The sequence below is a fragment of the Rutilus rutilus genome, assembly GCF_951802725.1.
Source record: "Rutilus rutilus genome assembly, chromosome: 11".
Taxonomy (NCBI): Eukaryota; Metazoa; Chordata; class Actinopteri; order Cypriniformes; family Leuciscidae; genus Rutilus; species Rutilus rutilus.
The window spans coordinates 36,095,538-36,113,673 of record NC_140216.1 but is presented as its reverse complement, the minus strand read 5'-3'; the positions used below and the strand labels follow the sequence as shown (position 1 = coordinate 36,113,673).

The 18,136-nt window shown below is 38.6% G+C and overlaps 2 long non-coding RNA genes across 2 annotated transcripts; one reads left to right on the top strand and one right to left on the bottom strand.

The window, feature by feature from the left end:
- Positions 1 to 10,802: 10,802 nt before the first annotated feature.
- On the bottom strand, positions 10,803 to 12,268 carry LOC311300204. The gene is made up of 3 exons (XR_014629239.1): positions 12,070 to 12,268; positions 11,267 to 11,352; positions 10,803 to 10,939 (listed from the first exon to the last, which is right to left on the bottom strand). It is a non-coding gene; the product is annotated as an uncharacterized lncRNA (long non-coding RNA).
- A 3,001-nt stretch (positions 12,269 to 15,269) lies between these two features.
- On the top strand, positions 15,270 to 18,111 carry LOC311299765. Its single transcript, XR_014629194.1, has 3 exons — positions 15,270 to 15,490; positions 16,619 to 16,694; positions 17,439 to 18,111. It is a non-coding gene; the product is annotated as an uncharacterized lncRNA (long non-coding RNA).
- Positions 18,112 to 18,136: the final 25 nt, after the last annotated feature.

Below are 18,136 nucleotides of genomic sequence, written 5' to 3'. Positions count from 1 at the left end.
AACAAGGCGGGACGTGATTGACAGCCGGTATGCTACAATATGAAGTGCACATGTTGCTTCTAGGCAAAAAGCCCAATAACCTTATTTTCTCAAACAAGTTGGGCATCATTTGTTCAGTGTGCCCAGAAATGGGTTAACCTCAACACTGCTGAGAGTTTAATAGCTGAAAAAGCCATAGCAACATTTAATTTAACAGAAACCTGGAAAGACCAAGATGTGCCAGTTAATGTGGGCTTCCATATAGGGAATGCTACATGCTCTTCACTAATAAAGATCACATTGCAAGAGCATGTAGGAGAGAAAAGGCAGCCACAGATACTGAAGTTATGCATCAAATCCATCAATTCTACTAATTCTCTATTAAGATAATTGTGTATTGGTGCATCATGTAGGCTATTATGTCAAGTCAAGTATATTTGTATAGCGCTTTTCACAATACAAATTGTATCAAAGCAGCTTCACAGTATTAAATTAAAATACAAGGTTTGTTTTTAGTGAAATTTATTGATAAAATTAAATTAAATATTCCCAAAATATCCCCAACTGAGCAAGCCAAAGGCAACAAATATGTGTGTATTGTAGGTAGTTTAAAAATGTATGTTAAATAAACCTCACAATACCAGTGAATCTTAATCTTAATTACACAATGTGATTTTTAATTAATGTATATTTTAACACTTTGTATCTTAAAATTTGTATTGAAAAGCTGGACATTTAACAAGGGCAAAAAGCATAGATTAAATATAAGATTACAGAATAGTGTAAGGTTGACAATGAATTGAACACAAAAGTCATTGTTTTTTTTTTAAGAATGTTTTATTTGAAACAAAGACATTACATGGTATTCTTCCATATCTAAACAGTGAGATTACTAGATTAAAAGTAACAAACTCGGATAAACACATTCTTTGTCCCCTTTGTTCTGTCCCCTACCTGGTGTCCCATAACCATGTAGATAAAGCCCAACTGCTGCCAGAGGAAGTCAGTGATGACACTGCAGCCAAGGTTCAGGTTTTGCGTTCTGCATCAGATGGCCCAAGCCTCCCAAAAAGAGCTTCCCATCTCCTACCAGTACAAAGCACCAGTTACCATGCACAGACATGTGTCTATGTAGGAACTGCTCCGATGCTGTCTAAGGACGCAACACACAACAATGTGAGAGTGCAGCCATGGCCTAAGTGCATGTTTAAATAACATTACACTTATAAAGTTAATCTGGTTCAAGTTTCATTTTTTTGTGTGGTGTTGTTAATTCACTAAATAGCCCTAGTTAGCCGTTGATAATCTAACTCAGGGGTTTTCAAAGTGTGAGACGGGCCTCCCTAGGGGGGCTCCAAACAGTTTCAGGGGAGGATCAATGGAAGTGAAACAATATTACATTACATTACTTATTGCATTAGTTATCAAAAGGAGATCACACAGAATAGCCTACATGTGTGAGAGTTCAGAGAAACAGTAGTTTTTGGGAACTGTTTTACCCCCATCAGTCAGAAACTAATAAATGCCTTAGGACAGACCTTTGTTTATAACTATATGGTGTAGTAAGAAGTTTCAGTGATATTAGGCTATTTTGGCTAAAATGTTTAGTGTCTATGGGATCAAAAAATATAATTATTAAAAATATAATTATGATCCCATAGGCATCCAGGAATTGAGCGAAATTTACCAAATAAAATAAAGATGTGGTGGTGGGGGGCTTTGGCTGAAGGCACGCAGTCTCAGACTTTGAAAACCCCTGATCTAACGTTTGCCTTACTGTAACGTTAGCCAACTATACAAAACAAATCCCACCTGGACGTTGCCTCATGGAGATACCGTTAATACGTTGCCTACTTCACCCAAGTGAGGTGTTCCAAGAGCGTCTGCCTTCTGCCCTCCAGATGTAGGCTCCACTCCATAGACTGTATATAAAAAGCTACACTCTAAGGTCGGCTCCACCGTCAGGAGAGGAAACGCATGCAAAATATACAAAATACAATGTGCGATTAGACAGGAAACAGGAGATAACGTAAGCTAACTATATGACTGTGTGTGTTTTAGATCTCTCCCTGCCCCAACATAGCTAATTCAAACTGTCAACTCATTATGAACACCAGAAGCTGTTTAAATCATCTGTGTTGGAGCAGGGAGATGTCTAAAACAGGCATGACAACGTGTACTGTAACTTACTCCTGGAGAAGTTTGGGAAACACTGTCGCAGTACATAAGCTTTACTTCAAATAAGATTAATTAATTCAGCTAGTCTAACGTTACACGGAATTAAGGGGCTGAACGATGGAAAAAACTTTAAATCTTAACTTTATCAGTTACCTACCGTTTCCACGATGTGTGGTGCAGCCATACGCTGTAGCCAAAAATTATGTCCAACGGAGAACTCGCCACTGACCGGCCGCCGCGCCCGCGACTTCAGGTCACATCTCGCTAGCGAGATTATATCTACGTTATATTTCTAATGTGCAACAATTGACGTTGGAAACAAGCAGTAATGTGCTCAACAACAATTTCTATAGCCAGTTATAAAAAATGAACCAGTTCCCTGGAGGAGATAGATCAAATCGAAAACTAAAGGAGATTAACAGACTTGGCCCACAGCCTAATAGACGTCCCCGCACTTTTAGAAACAGGGGATTCTGTCCCCCGCACTTATTTTGACCCAGCGCCAATATTTCCGCCCGTGTTCTCTGATTTTTTACTTAGACTTGAGTGAACTAACATTCAGCCAATCACAGCGCGAATCATCTCTTGGGCGTGTCTGTCATGAGCTTCAAATCTCTTGTTGCTCTTGCGAATTTTTGTTCGTTTAGTCCCTTTGCTGTTTGGCCATCTGGGGTAAGATGCACCCCAGAAAAAAGCAGAGGACGATTACATGCTTTTTTCAAACACACACTGTAAGTATAATGTATGTCGCGATGACATGAATCACACGTAAAGTTTCATTGTTATGATTTAACCTACTGTAACGCAGTAGACGTGTAAAGGCCCTTTCACACCGGATGCGTAACGGAAAAGCGAATAGTTCGTGTGCGAATAGTTCGCGCCAAAACCCATCACATGAGCCGCGTAAACACGGTCTCTATCTCTATCTTTGATGATTAGCTTTCTATCCCAAATGTAGTTTAGCCTGCTAGCCTACACAGCACAGGACTATTACAACAACTAAAACTATCATACAACATACTCAGAGTCGTGATAACCGAGTTGGTTGGCAATGTTACGCCACACAATCATTGTCCTTGTAGTATGCGTTTGGCTGAAGCCTTTTCTGTCGTTTTCTGTCGAAACGAAAAAAATAAAAGTCGTTTTTTCGCCGCAGCACATTCGCGTTCGGTGTGAAAGCACTCATTACACAAACAGCTGATCAAAAAATAAAACCATCGCGCGAATTATTCGTGCGTCAAAATCGCGTCCAGTGTGAAAGGGCCTTAAGACAACAGAACCCGTATGGACCTCGTCACGCCAACGAGGTCATAATAAATATTGTAAATATCATAAAATATATTTATTTCATACAAATAAAGTATATACATCCACAGTGGTCTGAAAGTCCCAAGTCCTGCAGTATTTTTTTATTTTGAGTATGATTTCACAAAAATAGGTTGCTGTAAGCTACATGTATCATGGCATGTTCCCAAAATTGCCACTAGGGTGCAGTAAAATGCCAATTGCTATTCTATCTTGAATGTATTATTATGAACCAAACCTTTGGGTCACATCACCATACAGCTTTTGCTGTTCTCTGGTTGTGTTAAAATTACTGACAGTTGTTGTAAAACAACTTTACTTAATTCCCCCTTTTTCCATTCAAGAATATTTGCAATTTTTCCAGGGTCCCATTTCCCCTTGTAATTTGTAATTTGTTCAGGGCCCAGTAAGCTTTGGAGACCCAAGATCTTTCACTAATATTATAGCAACAAAATGCTGTCCACATGTAAGAGGGAATGTTCACTCTCTTATTCAGTTTATCATTGCCAGGTACAGCTCCTGTCAACACATAGGCTGAGACTATATTGTGGTTTTTAGGGTCACGACAGTAATTGCTCATATTTGTACTAGTCTGTTGTTCAATGCGACTCCATCTACCATTCCTTAAGCTCTTCTTCTGTGGAACGCTGTTGGTGAGTGTGAATGTAGATTTAGCAGTTTCTCTATCAGCTGCATGACAGACTGGAAATAGCTGACCGGCACTCACATTTGGATGTTTGTTGTAATCTTCATTGATAGCCTGATTGACGAATGGCACACGAGCCTCAGCACTTGAAGGTTCAAGCTATAGGACAAAAAATTGAAAGAGACACAGTCCATTGAACAATAAGAACTTTACAAAATAAGAGATTCATTAATTTCTGGACTGCAGATATAGCGCTGACATGCTACATTTTTTTATCATAAAAAAACACTATTTGAAATATCACCTTTGCCTCGATCATCCAGGGAATCTTAATCATCTCATGTGTTCCGGTGAATTTGTAAGCTGAGAAAAGAGGGATCTTCTTCGTTGTATCATAGAGTGTTGCAAATCTTATTATTTCCTTATATTTTTGACAGATTAGTTTGTAACAGTTATCCTGCGCAGCCGAATCCTTCAGAATACCAGGGATATCCATGGCTGGACTGGCCATTGGGCATACCGGGATTTTTCCAGTGGGCCGACGTGCTTTTTGGGCCGATACATCTCATACTCATATATACGTTTTAGGGGTTCAAGCACGAAGTGCTGAAACCCTATTGTAATTGTAAGAATTTTTATTATTATTCTTCTGCCGTAAAACGCGTCGTGCAGCCCAAACCGTAAGTGCTGGAGACTTGAAACTTTGCCAGATGGTAGTACAAAAATCGAGGAAAGGTTGACAAAGTATGACCCCGATTGGCCAATAGGTGGCGCTATAGCAAGCAAAAGTATGAAATCGCTAATAACTCCTAGACGGTTTGTCATAGAATCAAGTGTCTTATATCACTGTAATCCTTGGCTCAAGACGGTCAAAACGTATATCTCCGATTTCATTTCTGCCTGGGAAAATTTTCCGCCATTTTGAATTTAGTCAAAAACCTACTTTTGCGAACTAGTCCTAGGTTTTTCGTCCGATCGGAACCAAACCAGTGCAGAAATGTTCTCTGGAGTCTGAAGAAATCCCCAAATTGAAATTTCGATTCACGGTCGCTAAGGGGCGCCAAAATGTAAGTTGTGGGAGGAGCCTATTTGACTAAAACGACTCATCACCTATTTGACTAAAACGACTCATTCAAACGACTCATCACCACAGGTACTCACAAATCAGGCAACCAACTGGACCTGGTTTACACACGCAATTGCATCACAGACAACATCCTGGTGAGACCTCTCCATGTTTCAGATCATTTCCTCATTACTTTCAGTCTACATCTCTCTACCCCTTCACCACCAACACCCCCACCAGTCACTTTCAGGCGAAACCTGCGCTCCCTTTCTCCCTTCCATCTTTCCTCTGCCGTGTCATCTTCTCTTCCCCCACCCTCACAATTCTCATCTCTGGATGTGAACACAGCAACGGACACCTTATGCTCCACTCTAACCTCTTCTCTAAACATTATCTGCCCTCTCTCCTCCAGGCCAGCACGCGCTACTCCTTCTAACCCCTGGTTATCTGAGGTTCTTCGGGAACACCGGACTGAACTAAGGGCAGCAGAGAGGAAATGGCACAAATCAAAAGACGCATCTGACCTGAGTAGGTATCAATCTCTCCTCTCTTCCTTTTCTGTGGATGTTCATGCTGCAAAATCTTCATACTTCCACAACAAGATCAACAGCTCCTCCAACACACGTTCACTTTTCAAGACATTCAACTCTCTCCTCTGCCCACCTCCACCACCGCCCGCCTCCTCCTTAACTGCTGACGATTTTGCGAACTTCTTCACCAGCAAAACAACATCTATCAGCAGTCAGTTTTCAGCTCCACACACACAGGAACCCAGACTGACCGCTTCCACAGCCAATATCCCGCCGTTCTCCTTCTCCTCGCTAACCGAGGAAGAAGTATCTACACTTCTCCTCTCCAGTCATCCTACCACCTGCCCTCTAGACCCCATCCCCTCACACCTTCTACAAGCCATCTCTCCCACACTTCTACCATCACTCACACACATAATCAACTCATCCCTCCATACTGGCACCTTCCCTACAGCATTCAAGCAGGCTCGGGTCACTCCACTGCTTAAAAAAACAACACTAAACACATCATCTGTAGAGAATTACAGACCTATCTCTCTCCTACCATTCATTGCGAAGACACTGTCTTGCGAAGAGCTGTTTTCAACCAAATAACATCCTTTTTGTCTCTAAACAACCAGCTAGATGTCAACCAATCTGGCTTCAAGAAAGGGCATTCAACAGAAACTGCATTACTGTCAGTCACAGAAGCCCTGCGGAATCGCAAAAGCTGCTTCCAAATCCTCAGTCCTCATTCTCCTGGATCTGTCTGCTGCCTTCGACACTGTGAATCATCAGATCCTTATGTCCAGCCTCTCATCACTGGGCATCACAGGAACTTCACTCCACTGGTTTGAGTCCTATCTCACAGGTAGGTCCTTCAAGGTCGCATGGAGAGGTGAGGTATCCAGAGCACATCAACTGACCACAGGGGTTCCCCAGGGTTCAGTTCTTGGTCCCCTCCTCTTCTCCATCTACACTACATCACTGGGACACATCATACAGGCACACGGCTTCTCCTACCACTGCTATGCTGATGACACACAGCTCTTCCTCTCGTTTCAACCAGATGATCCCACAGTAGCTGCACGGGTCTCAAGCTGTCTGGCGGACATCTCCACATGGATGAAGGAACATCACCTGCAGCTCAACCTGGCAAAGACTGAGCTTCTCGTCCTCCCTGCCAATCCGTCTATACAACACGACTTCACCATCCAGCTAGAGTCATCATCAATCACCCCATCAAGGTCGGTCAGAAATCTCGGAGTAACGCTTGATGACCAGCTGTCCTGCACAGATCACATTTCAAAGACAGCTCGATCATGCAGGTTTGCACTGCACAACATCAGGAAGATCAGGCCTTTCCTAACTGAGCATGCAACACAACTTCTCGTCCAGGCCCTGGTCATCTCTAGGCTTGACTACTGTAATGCTCTTTTGGCCGGACTTCCAGCATGTGCAACAAAACCTCTACAGATGATCCAAAATGCTGCAGCTCGTCTTGTCTTCAACGAGCCCAAGAGGGCCCACGTCACTCCTCTGTTCATCTCTCTGCACTGGCTACCTCTCGCTGCTCGCATCAAATTCAAGGCATTGACGCTTGCTTACAGATCTATCACAGGCTCAGCTCCCTCCTACTTTCACTCACTCCTACGAGTCTACATCCCTACCAGACGCCTACGATCGATCAACGAGCGACGCCTCGTGGTTCCATCACAGAGAGCCACAAAATCACTTTCCAGAACATTCTCATTCACAGCTCCATGCTGGTGGAACGCTCTCCCCGGCCTCATCCGGAATGCAGAATCACTGGCAACATTAAAAAAACAGCTGAAAACCCATCTCTTCCGTGAGCACTTAACCTTATAAAAAAAAAATTTAAAAAAAAACCTTCGAAACATCACTTATCAGGCTTATGCTACTCTGAATAATGCCTGAACTTTGTATTCTGAGCACTTCTTGCGTTGTTGTTGTTTTTGCCTCTTCATGATGACTCGCTTAATTTAGTCCTAATTTGTAAGTCGCTTTGGATAAAAGCGTCTGCTAAATGACTAAATGTAAATGTAAATGTAAATGTAAAACGGCTATAACTCCAGAAGTAAATGAGGTATCTTCACCAAACTCGGTACACATGTGTAATAGTTCAATTTGAGGTCACAGTAAAAAAATCGCGACGATTGAACACTAGGTGGTGCTATAACTTGAAAAAAACATGAAAAGGGCTATAACCACCTGACCATTTGTCCGATTGACTTGAAAATTGGTATGCAGTGTCTTGGTCCAAGGTGCCATGTATGCCTATGAGGACATTGACGTATCTCAAAAAACATGGCCGTCATCGGCCAATGAAGTTTGAGCACCTATTAGACAAGGTTAACGGAGGCTGATCGGAACGAAACTCGATGGGCATGTTCGACTCATGGCCCAAGAGGTCTGTAAGAATTTTGAAAGAAATCGGCCACTAGTTGGCGCTAACGAGTTTTTTGGCTCTGTAATCACGTGGTGTTACACTTATCGTAACAAAATGTATATCATTTGATAGACCTGCTCATGGTGAACAACTTTGCCTCAAGAACCATTGCTGTCAATCAAACCGTTCATTAAATATTCACTAATATGTCTAAAACCTACTTTTGCAAACTAGTCCTAGGTTTTTTGCCCGATCGGAACCAGACCAGTCTAGGACAATTCTCTGGACTCTCTAGATCAATAATTATCAAAAAAAAAGTTGAACTTTTGCATTTGGATGGCTGTAATAGGGTCTTTTATAAAATGGGTGTGGCAAAATACACTCAAAAGCCTATAAATCATAAATGAAAACTTCACAAAAATTGGTCAGCATATGTGACATAACATCATTAACAAGCATGCAAAATTTTATGGAGATCGGACGATAGGTGGCGCTATAACTGTTAAAAAGCTTTAAAACCATATATTTCCTATGGTAAACTGCCTGTATTGGCTGTAAATGGTATTTTCCATCTCTGATCATATAATTTTCATATCATAATGTTCAAAACTAGTGCAATATAATTCTCTGGACTCACTAGAACAATAATTGTCAGAAAAAGTTGAACTACTTCATTTGGATATAATAGGTTCACTTCAAAATGTGGCCTTTACCAAGTGTCTCCGAAAGCCTATATCTCTTTAATGAATGTTCAAACCTTCTTAAAAACAAGTCAGAACATGTGAAATATCACTCTGAACATACATGAAAAATTTCAGACAGATCGGACAAAATTTGCCTCTATAACAGTTAAAAAGGTGAAAATGATATGATTATAATGGCATGTTAAGCCAATAAGTGGTATTTTACTGCCCCCTGCTGTTTAAAATAGTAATTTTGTCATATTGTTCTATAATTTATATTTAGACTTTATAAAATCACTATTTTAACATTTGCAATTACATTTAGTCAAAATCCATCTGTTAAAGTATTAGTATTGACAGTCTGATCACATCATATAGTTCAAATGTCTGTATCTACAACATAATGTGTGTGTGTAGTCTTAGGTTTCTGAATAAATTCTGAATCATCTGATTAATAGCTTACAAAGACTTTGTGAAATGTTTATAGACCATTCAAATATATTTTCATTATGACATATCCCAATAGCATTGAAAAAACAACAACAACAACAACAACATTTGTCTGTGTTTGTGTGTGTGTGTGCGTGTGTGTGTGTGTGTAAGCATGCATTATTGAGTTAACATGGAAAAACTGGTTTGATTTAGTGCAGAAAACTGGTAAAAATAATGAAATTTAAAGTGAAACTGAGCCAATAAGTGGTCTTCTAGTGCCCTCTGCTGGCCATTCTACTTATGAAGTCTTTTCACATGTGCTTTGTGCAATTAACTTATATAACAATAACTATTATAACAAAATCATATTTTGTCAGTGTTTATCACTTCATTTGCACTGACACTTCACATAATTGCTAGTAATGTGGTAAATCATGCTAGAAACATGGTAAATCATAGTAAATCATACTAGAATGTGGTGTATCAAGGTAAATCATGCTAGAATCCTGGTAAATCATTCTAGAACGTGATATATCACAGTAAATCATGCTAGAACAGGGTAAATCATGGTAAACCATCATGATAAACTATGGTAAATCATGCTAGAATGTGGTATATCATGGTAAATCATGCTAGAACATGGTAAATCAAGGTAAACTAAGATAAATTCATGGTAAACTATGCTAGAACAGGGTAAATCATGGTAAACCATGGTATATCATGATATACTATGGTAAATCATGCTAGAATGTGGTATATCATGGTAAATTATGCTAGAACATGGTAAATCAAGGTAAACTAAGATAAATTCATGGTAAACTATGCTAGAACAGGGTAAATCATGGTAAACCATGGTATATCATGATATACTATGGTAAATCATGCTAGAATGTGGTATATCACAGTAAATCATGCTAGAACAGGGTAAATCATGGTAAACCATCATGATAAACTATGGTAAATCATGCTAGAATGTGGTATATCATGGTAAATTATGCTAGAACATGGTAAATCAAGGTAAACTAAGATAAATTCATGGTAAACTACACTGAAAAAATATTTTCATTCATCCAATTAAAATTTTTTAGGGTAATGGTTCACATCTATATTTTATAACTTGAGCCAATGAAAAATAAATAACTTGCCCTTACCAATATTTTCTATGTCAATGAAAACTGTTTTATAACACTTGGCACAAAGCATATTTTTCTTGTTGAAAAAAATCAATTAATTTAAATTCTATTTTTGATCTAAACAAAAATATATAGATTTAATCAAAACAAAAATTCTCATTTAATAAATATGTATCAGAAATTATTTGTTTTCTCCAATTAAATAGATATTGATTTAATAATACAATTATTTCTCTTTTTTAAAAATACAAGTTAATAGAAATTATTTATTTTAAACAAACAAAAAGATATGGATCCAATAAAACATATTTCCCATTAAGGAACATTAATTAATCTTGTCCAAAATCAAATAAAAAAGACACATAATTTTCATTAAATCGATATTTATTGAATTATTATATACAGTACATTACTTCCACACATCCACAATTTCGTGTCAGATTTTCAACATTTGCGATAGACGGCAAGTCCCTCAGAACCTCTTGACCCTCAAGTATGATTCCAATGTTTGTGGGTATACAGCTTGTGCATCTCTGATAACAAAGATTTCCATGGTTTCTGCTGAAGAGTTTTTTTCAGCCTCTTCCTTCTCCAACACCTGGAAAAGAATTTAGGAAGGAGAAAAGAAAAAGAAAAAAAGAATAAGGAATCAATACAGCTTGGGTTTCCCCCCAAATTAGTTTACATAATACTAATACTTCTAACTAATTATAAAATTTACTCCAATTTGTTGTTGACATAAATATAAGTTGCACAAACTTTCCAGCACATGGGACTCTGATTTTAGCTGAAAGTAATTGTTTCTATATTTGAAATTAGCCTTCAGACTGTTTTCAGACATATATCTGAACATAGTCTGATGGCTAATTTTGAAGTGGACAGCCATATCTAGCGTTTTCACATCTCTAAAGTAATCTGGCCTTACCAGGAAATCTTTGATGAGGGTCCTCCACTGTTTCTCCCATGTAAAGGATGAGATATTTAAGTGCTCTTTGTAGCGGTGTCAGTATCCTGCATCAAGATAGTACAAATTTGGCATGAGGGTACATTATGGTCAACAAACTTTAGCACAATATACGTTATCAGTTGATATAATAATCATTACAATACATGATTCAATAGTGTGTCAATCCTATTACTAACGCCACGAAAAAATGTCTGCCCCCCAGTGTCCTCTGGCTAGTACTACACTTTTTTGAAAACCAACTGACATCAACCGATTGGCGCCAATGCAGCAATACTTCCATAAATAAAAAGCATACAATCCATAAATAAATGACCATTGTGAGTGTCGACAGTCATAAGTTTTAGTTAACGTTACCATTAATCACAAGTGAACGCCAGTCCTTTTACATGTAAGTTAACGTTAACTGTTAGCTCCTTAGTTGTTGATCAGGTTTCTACGGTTTTAACCAGAGAACGTCATTCTTATGACGCTGCATCGAGATAACGTTATGTTCAATTATTAAACGTTCACGTTAATTACCATTGTAAAATCAAAATAAGCCAGGGGTAAACGTATATGTTCCCTTTTGCAATCGGTCAGGAATTGATTAACGTCGACACATTAACGTTAACTTGCCTAGTGTAAACTAAGCAAGCTAACACATTTTTAAACTAATGTAAGTTACATAACGATATCTACCAGATAAATTGGCAGAGCAACATGTCTTGTACAGGCTACTAAATATACAGCAGCACATTTAAATGGTTGTTTGTTTCACTTACTTCAGTTTATCCGCGATGAAATCTGATTCTCTCTGGAGCAGCAAAGTGATCCACGGAACGTAGAAGAGCGGTTACATCGGTCTGCTGACTGGTCGTGGTCGTCGAAAAGATTTGTGTTTAATGCCCATGCGCAATCCTGTGTGTAACCTTGAAATTGTACATTCGTCGAAACAAATATTTCTTATTTGAGCTCTTAATGAAAAATATTTATATTTAACTATGTTTTGAACGAAAAAAATATTATTTGAAAAGTAAAACAAATAATGGTAAACTGAATTGAAAGACAAATTATTAATTGGATGAAATACTGCTTGAAAACCTTTTTACAGTGTATGCTAGAACAGGGTAAATCATGGTAAACCATGGTAAATCAAGATAAACTATGGTAAATCATGCTAGAATGTGGTATATCATGGTAAATCATGCTAGAACATGGTAAATCAAGGTAAACTGAGATAAATTCATGGTAAACTACGCTAGAACAAGGTAAATCATGGTAAACCATGGTAAATCATGATAAACTATGGTAAATCATGCTAGAATGTGGTATATCATGGTAAATCATGCTAGAACATGGTAAATCAAGATAAACTGAGATAAATTCATGGTAAATCATGGTAAACCATGGTATATCATGATATACTATGGTAAATCATACTAGAATGTGGTATATCATGGTAAATGATGCTAGAACATGGTCTTTTCCATCTATGATGTCAGTGGTTACATGTGTTGGAGAATTTTCCTTTGATCCATGTCTAAGTATGATGTAATGAAACAAAACAAAAAATGATGACAAGCATGAAAAAATAGGCCTGAAGAAGGATGAGAGAATGGAAAATAACCAGTATGCATCAGCAATATGAAGTGTCAAAACAAAGTATGAAACAGAGCACCATTGTGTGAGGTTTGACCAATAGAGAAGACATGTCTAACTGTGCCAAGGTCACCAGGCGTGACAGAGGGGAAGAAATAGAGTATCCATTGGGCACCTAGCGATAAGAAAAAGTATAAGACATGAACACTGGCCAATGTAACCTGAGATGTCCGGACGGCCGGCCGGCTTCTCACTTTGTTGCTTGTCAATAAAGTTAATTCTTCTGACCTGGAACCTCGACTCTGAGAAACTTCTTAGAGACCTGAACCAAAAAGAACTATGAATTTGCCACAACACATGCTTGCTAAATAAAACTTTATAACTTTTGATGCTTTTGTGCTTAAAGTCCTTAACGGCCTTAACTGCTTGAACCCCGATAAATGCTGCTTGCAGCTTTAATTTTTTTTTTTTTTTTTTTTTTTTTAACGGCCCATAAAATTTGTACATCGGCGGCCCATTCGTTTTGTTTTGTTTTGCTTAATTGGCGGTGCTGGGTTTGTGCCGGTGTAATGCATTGGTCAAAAAAAGTCAGCGTTAGTTTTTTTTTTCTGACAGACCAGCCCATGAAACACGTAGATCAGCGGGCTCTTTTCTTGATTGACACTGGGCTGGCCCAATCACAACTTTAAACGAGTGAGTGAGCGTGCAGCAGTGTCAGTGTGTATCTGTCAAAATAGTCAGCGAGATGGAGAAGAAACGCAAGGAATGTGCAGAGAAATAGCGTGAAAAAATAGAACCAGGCCCTTAAAGCAGACGCTTTATGTGTCAAAATATATGTTTTCTGACCTTCATCAGCTCCTGCGGCAGATGAGGATAGTGAGGAGGATCAGGAGAGAGACGAGAAAGTGTAGAGCCTGCGGTAAGCAGAACTACTTTCAAAACACTTAGGCCATGTCATGAGTGTAGGAACCCATAACCCAGTTACAGATTATTTCCACATCTGCATAGTTGACGATTACCGCAATTCACCAGAAATTTAATGAGAGGCGTTTGTAAACCATGTTTTCCGCCAAAATAAAAGCTTGATGCAGTTTGCGTCAAAATAAAAGATCATGTGCTTATCTCTTTCAAGTATAGAAATTGGTACAACACTAATTATGAAAGTGTCCTTTATTTTTTAGTGCATTTGTTTTACAAAATATGGCTATTACTGTCATTGGATTAATGTTATAACTATTATTATGTAGTAGGTGTAATGTAAATAGACACTGTAACTAAAAGAGGTTTGAATTTTTCTTTGTTTAATTTGCACACTGAATATGGGTTGGAGCTTTTAATTTTGAACTCTCAAAGTGCACCAGATTGATGAATTTAACATTAAAATGCACAAAATTTTCTCACGGTAGAGCATGTCCCCGAACCCCCCTAGAAGGACTGAGGTCCCACCACCATAGTTTTAACAAAAATCCTGTGAGAAAAACTTGTATTGCTATGCCAATGCAGCTTATAGCTTGTTTCAGGATTCATCACTGTGGAGTATAGTTCAACTGTATTAATAAATGTCAAATTTTTACTTATTTCATCTGTTAACTCTCACTCGTTCCTATACTCACTCATTACATGGCATTAGTGGTTTTAATGAATAGGAGTTGGTATGCATATAATTAAGGGCGTGCAAAGATGGGTGGTGTTTATGATCATATAGTGGGCCGGTCTGGACCAAAATGCCCGGGCCGATTTTTTGTCCCAGTCCAGCCCTGGGGATATCTGGAGGCTCTGCTTTAAAAAAAAAGTCACTGCATTTACTGAATTTGTCTACAAGTTCAGACGTGAAGCATGAAAAACCCAGCACCAGCAGCGCAGAGACGCTCACGATAAACAGACGCATCTTTACTTCAAATCTTCACTGCTTTTATGCTCTCAAGGTCCCGCAACACAAACTGTGTCTCTGCTTGCACTTAAATCTCCCTCCCTACACATGCAGGTTGTTCTGCAGTAAAAAAGAATGGTCTTGAACACTGATACACACACACACACACACACACGCGCGCGCGCACACACTAATTATGTGCTCTCAAGTCTCACGCACTTTCTGAGAAACAGAGTCATGGTATCACATGTGATATCAGCGTTAAAGGGATAGTTCACTTTGAAATTAATTTTTGATATGTTTTAGCTTACCTTAAAGGCATCCAAGATATAGGTGTCTTTGTTTCCGCAGTAGTTTCAATTTTGATATTTTTAGGTCAAACCGTTCTTGTCTGTCAGTCATATAATGCATGTCGATGGTCACTGGCTCAAAACACAAGCACAGAGTCCAAATTAAAACAATTCCCCATCGTCCAAATGAAACAATTCCCCATCATAAGTACACATTCAACCTGGTCTCACAGGATTCCGTGAAATGTCCACGGGCCCTTAACTCAAAATCCGTGTAGCCATCACGGAATCGCCCCAAATTCCGTGATGCAGCCACGGATATTACTCCAATGCAAGTCAATGACACTGACCTTCCGTGGTCCACACACGGATAACCGTTTCAATGACGGAGTACAGATCTCACTCAACGGATGTGCTTTCTCATTTGGAAACGCAACATTTGAAGTATTTGTTTCTTTTCCAACATTAAATGCCATAATGACGTTAACCTGATCTGTTATTGTAGCTATTGCATTGTCCTGTCATCATAAAATTTCGGTTTGTTTCAGTTAGCCTAATCAAAGTCCCGTGATGACACCACGGACCTCAACAACCTGACCTCGCTCATGGACGTTGTAATGTTGCTGGCTTGTTTAGGAACTTATAAGCTTTAGGTCGACTGTGTTGCAATGGCATGTAATTAACTTGACATTTTGTCTCGTCCTGTCATCATAAAATCCAGTTTGATGGCGTTTTACACCTATTGCTCGCTTGTCAGATCTAAAATCTGTGACAGGAGCACGGAGTGAGTCTGTGGTGAGACCACGGATAACTCCAACGCGCAAGTCAATGACACTCATCTTCCGTGGTCCACACACGGATACCCGTTTCAATGACAGAGAACAGATCTCACTCAACGGACGTGCTTTCTCATTTGGAAACACAACATTTTAAGTATTTATTTCTTTTCCAACACCAAATACCATAAAGACTTTAACCTCTCTGTTATTGTAGCTATATTGCATTGTCCTGCCATCATACAAATTCAGTCTGATTTTGTTAGCCTAACTGAAGTCCCGTGATGGCACCACGGACCTCAACAACCTGACCTCACTCACTGGATGTTGTAATGTTGCTCACTTGTTTAGACACTTGAAAGCTTTATGTCGACTGTGTTGCAATTTTGTCTTGTCCTGTCATCATAAAATCCAGTTTGATGGCGTTTTACACCTATTGCTCGCTTGGCTATAGTCAGATCTAAAATCTGTGATAGGAGCACGGATTGAGTCTGTGGTGAGACCACGGATAACTCCAACGTTCGTGATATGGTCACGTAATTTAATCTCTTGATTCGTGCCACGGACACGTTTATTTCGTTATTTTTCGTCTTTCGTGATCACAGCTCGATTCTTTCTGCCTGTCGGCTGCAGCCTGCAGCAAGCTGTTTAATCAACATTTATTCACGAGATCTTATCTTATCGTGGTTTATGTATTTTTTTTTTTTTTTTATGTTATTATTTCGGTCTTATTGCCAGGGAAGCTGGATTGCTTTGCTGTTTATTTATATATATTTTTTTAATTATATTTTATCAGTAGGAAATCGCGCTGAAGAAGTCTCGTTCCGAACACATCGCGATATTTGGCATCAGTTCACGTGTGTCAGCTGTTGGTAAGTAGCCTAGTAAATAAATACCTAAATACGCTGTCCTAATAATGTGTGATATAATGTCTTTTCTGTTTGTCGATATTAATCTGCCATTATATCTGCCATTTCCACGGAGACTTTGCTTCATTGCTTTCTAATTCAAAATAGGGTGATTAAACACTGCCTGTCACGTGACGTGCTATAGGCCTAGATATTCATATCAGATTAAAAATAGTACAATTAGTTCCAAAGTTGTATTTGTAGTAGAAGCACAGTAAAAACAACACTTACCATGCTTTTACCACAGTAACATTAGTTTTGCTGTGATAAGTGTAGTAAAAAGACAGTAATCACAAAACTTACCATGCTTTTACCACACTATTGGTAGTTTTAATGTGATACTTATTGTAAATGCACAGTAACCACAACACTTACCATGCTTTTACCACAGTAACCCTAGTTTTACTGTGATAGGGTGTGGTAAAAGGACAGTAACCACAAAACTTACCATGCTTTAAACCTCAGTAACCTTAGTTTTACTGTGATTGGTGTAGTAAAGGACAGTAATCACAAAATTTACCATGCTTTTACCTCTGTATTGATAGTTTTAAAGTGATATTTGTTGTAAATGCATATTAACCACTACACTTGCCATGCTTTTAATGCTTTATAATGTAACATCCAATATTTGTAAGGTAAATCATTACTTTTTCCTTTAAATAATCCTATATATTATACATAATGATATTTTATTTTCTCTTTTTTCAGCTGAAAAGACCAAAAGGACCTGGAAGTAAACGGAGGAGACGGACAGCTGCAAAGGCAAATATTCACAATGGTATGTATGTGTTGGTTTTAACCCTAAATCAAACATTTTATCAAGCATTTGTTGTTTCTTAAAAAACCCATAGCCCAGTCAGTACAAACATAGTCTGAAAGTCTTAATAATTCACAAGATTTAACAAGTTGTCAAATTCGTATGATACTCGTACATATTTGTATACTCGTACACAATCCTGCAGCTTTTACTCCTAGTGCTGTCATTGGCTACTGCCTCAAATTCCTGTACATATTTATCGCGATATTTGTAAATCAGTTGCGCCCCTTCTTGGAAAGTTTCCCCGTCTGTTTATGTTCCAGTGATACATGATGTCTCTCCACACCTCATAACCTACTGTACCTCTGTTTGCAAGAGTGGAAAAGCTTATCTGACTTGTCACATGACATCAGATACTCGGTTATTTTGTCATAATCAGATCAGTTACACTGCTGATAACTGTCCCGTTTGCATGTAAATCATTTTCATATGATTATTGCTTGCTATTAAAGACATGCTTTTATTCATAGAAATGCCCACATATCAGTGAACTTATAACATAAAAATGCTTTTAGCATTTAATTATGCAACACTCTTTACAGAAAACATATCCTACAGTTATAAACTGACTATTTCCAAGTAATGTATT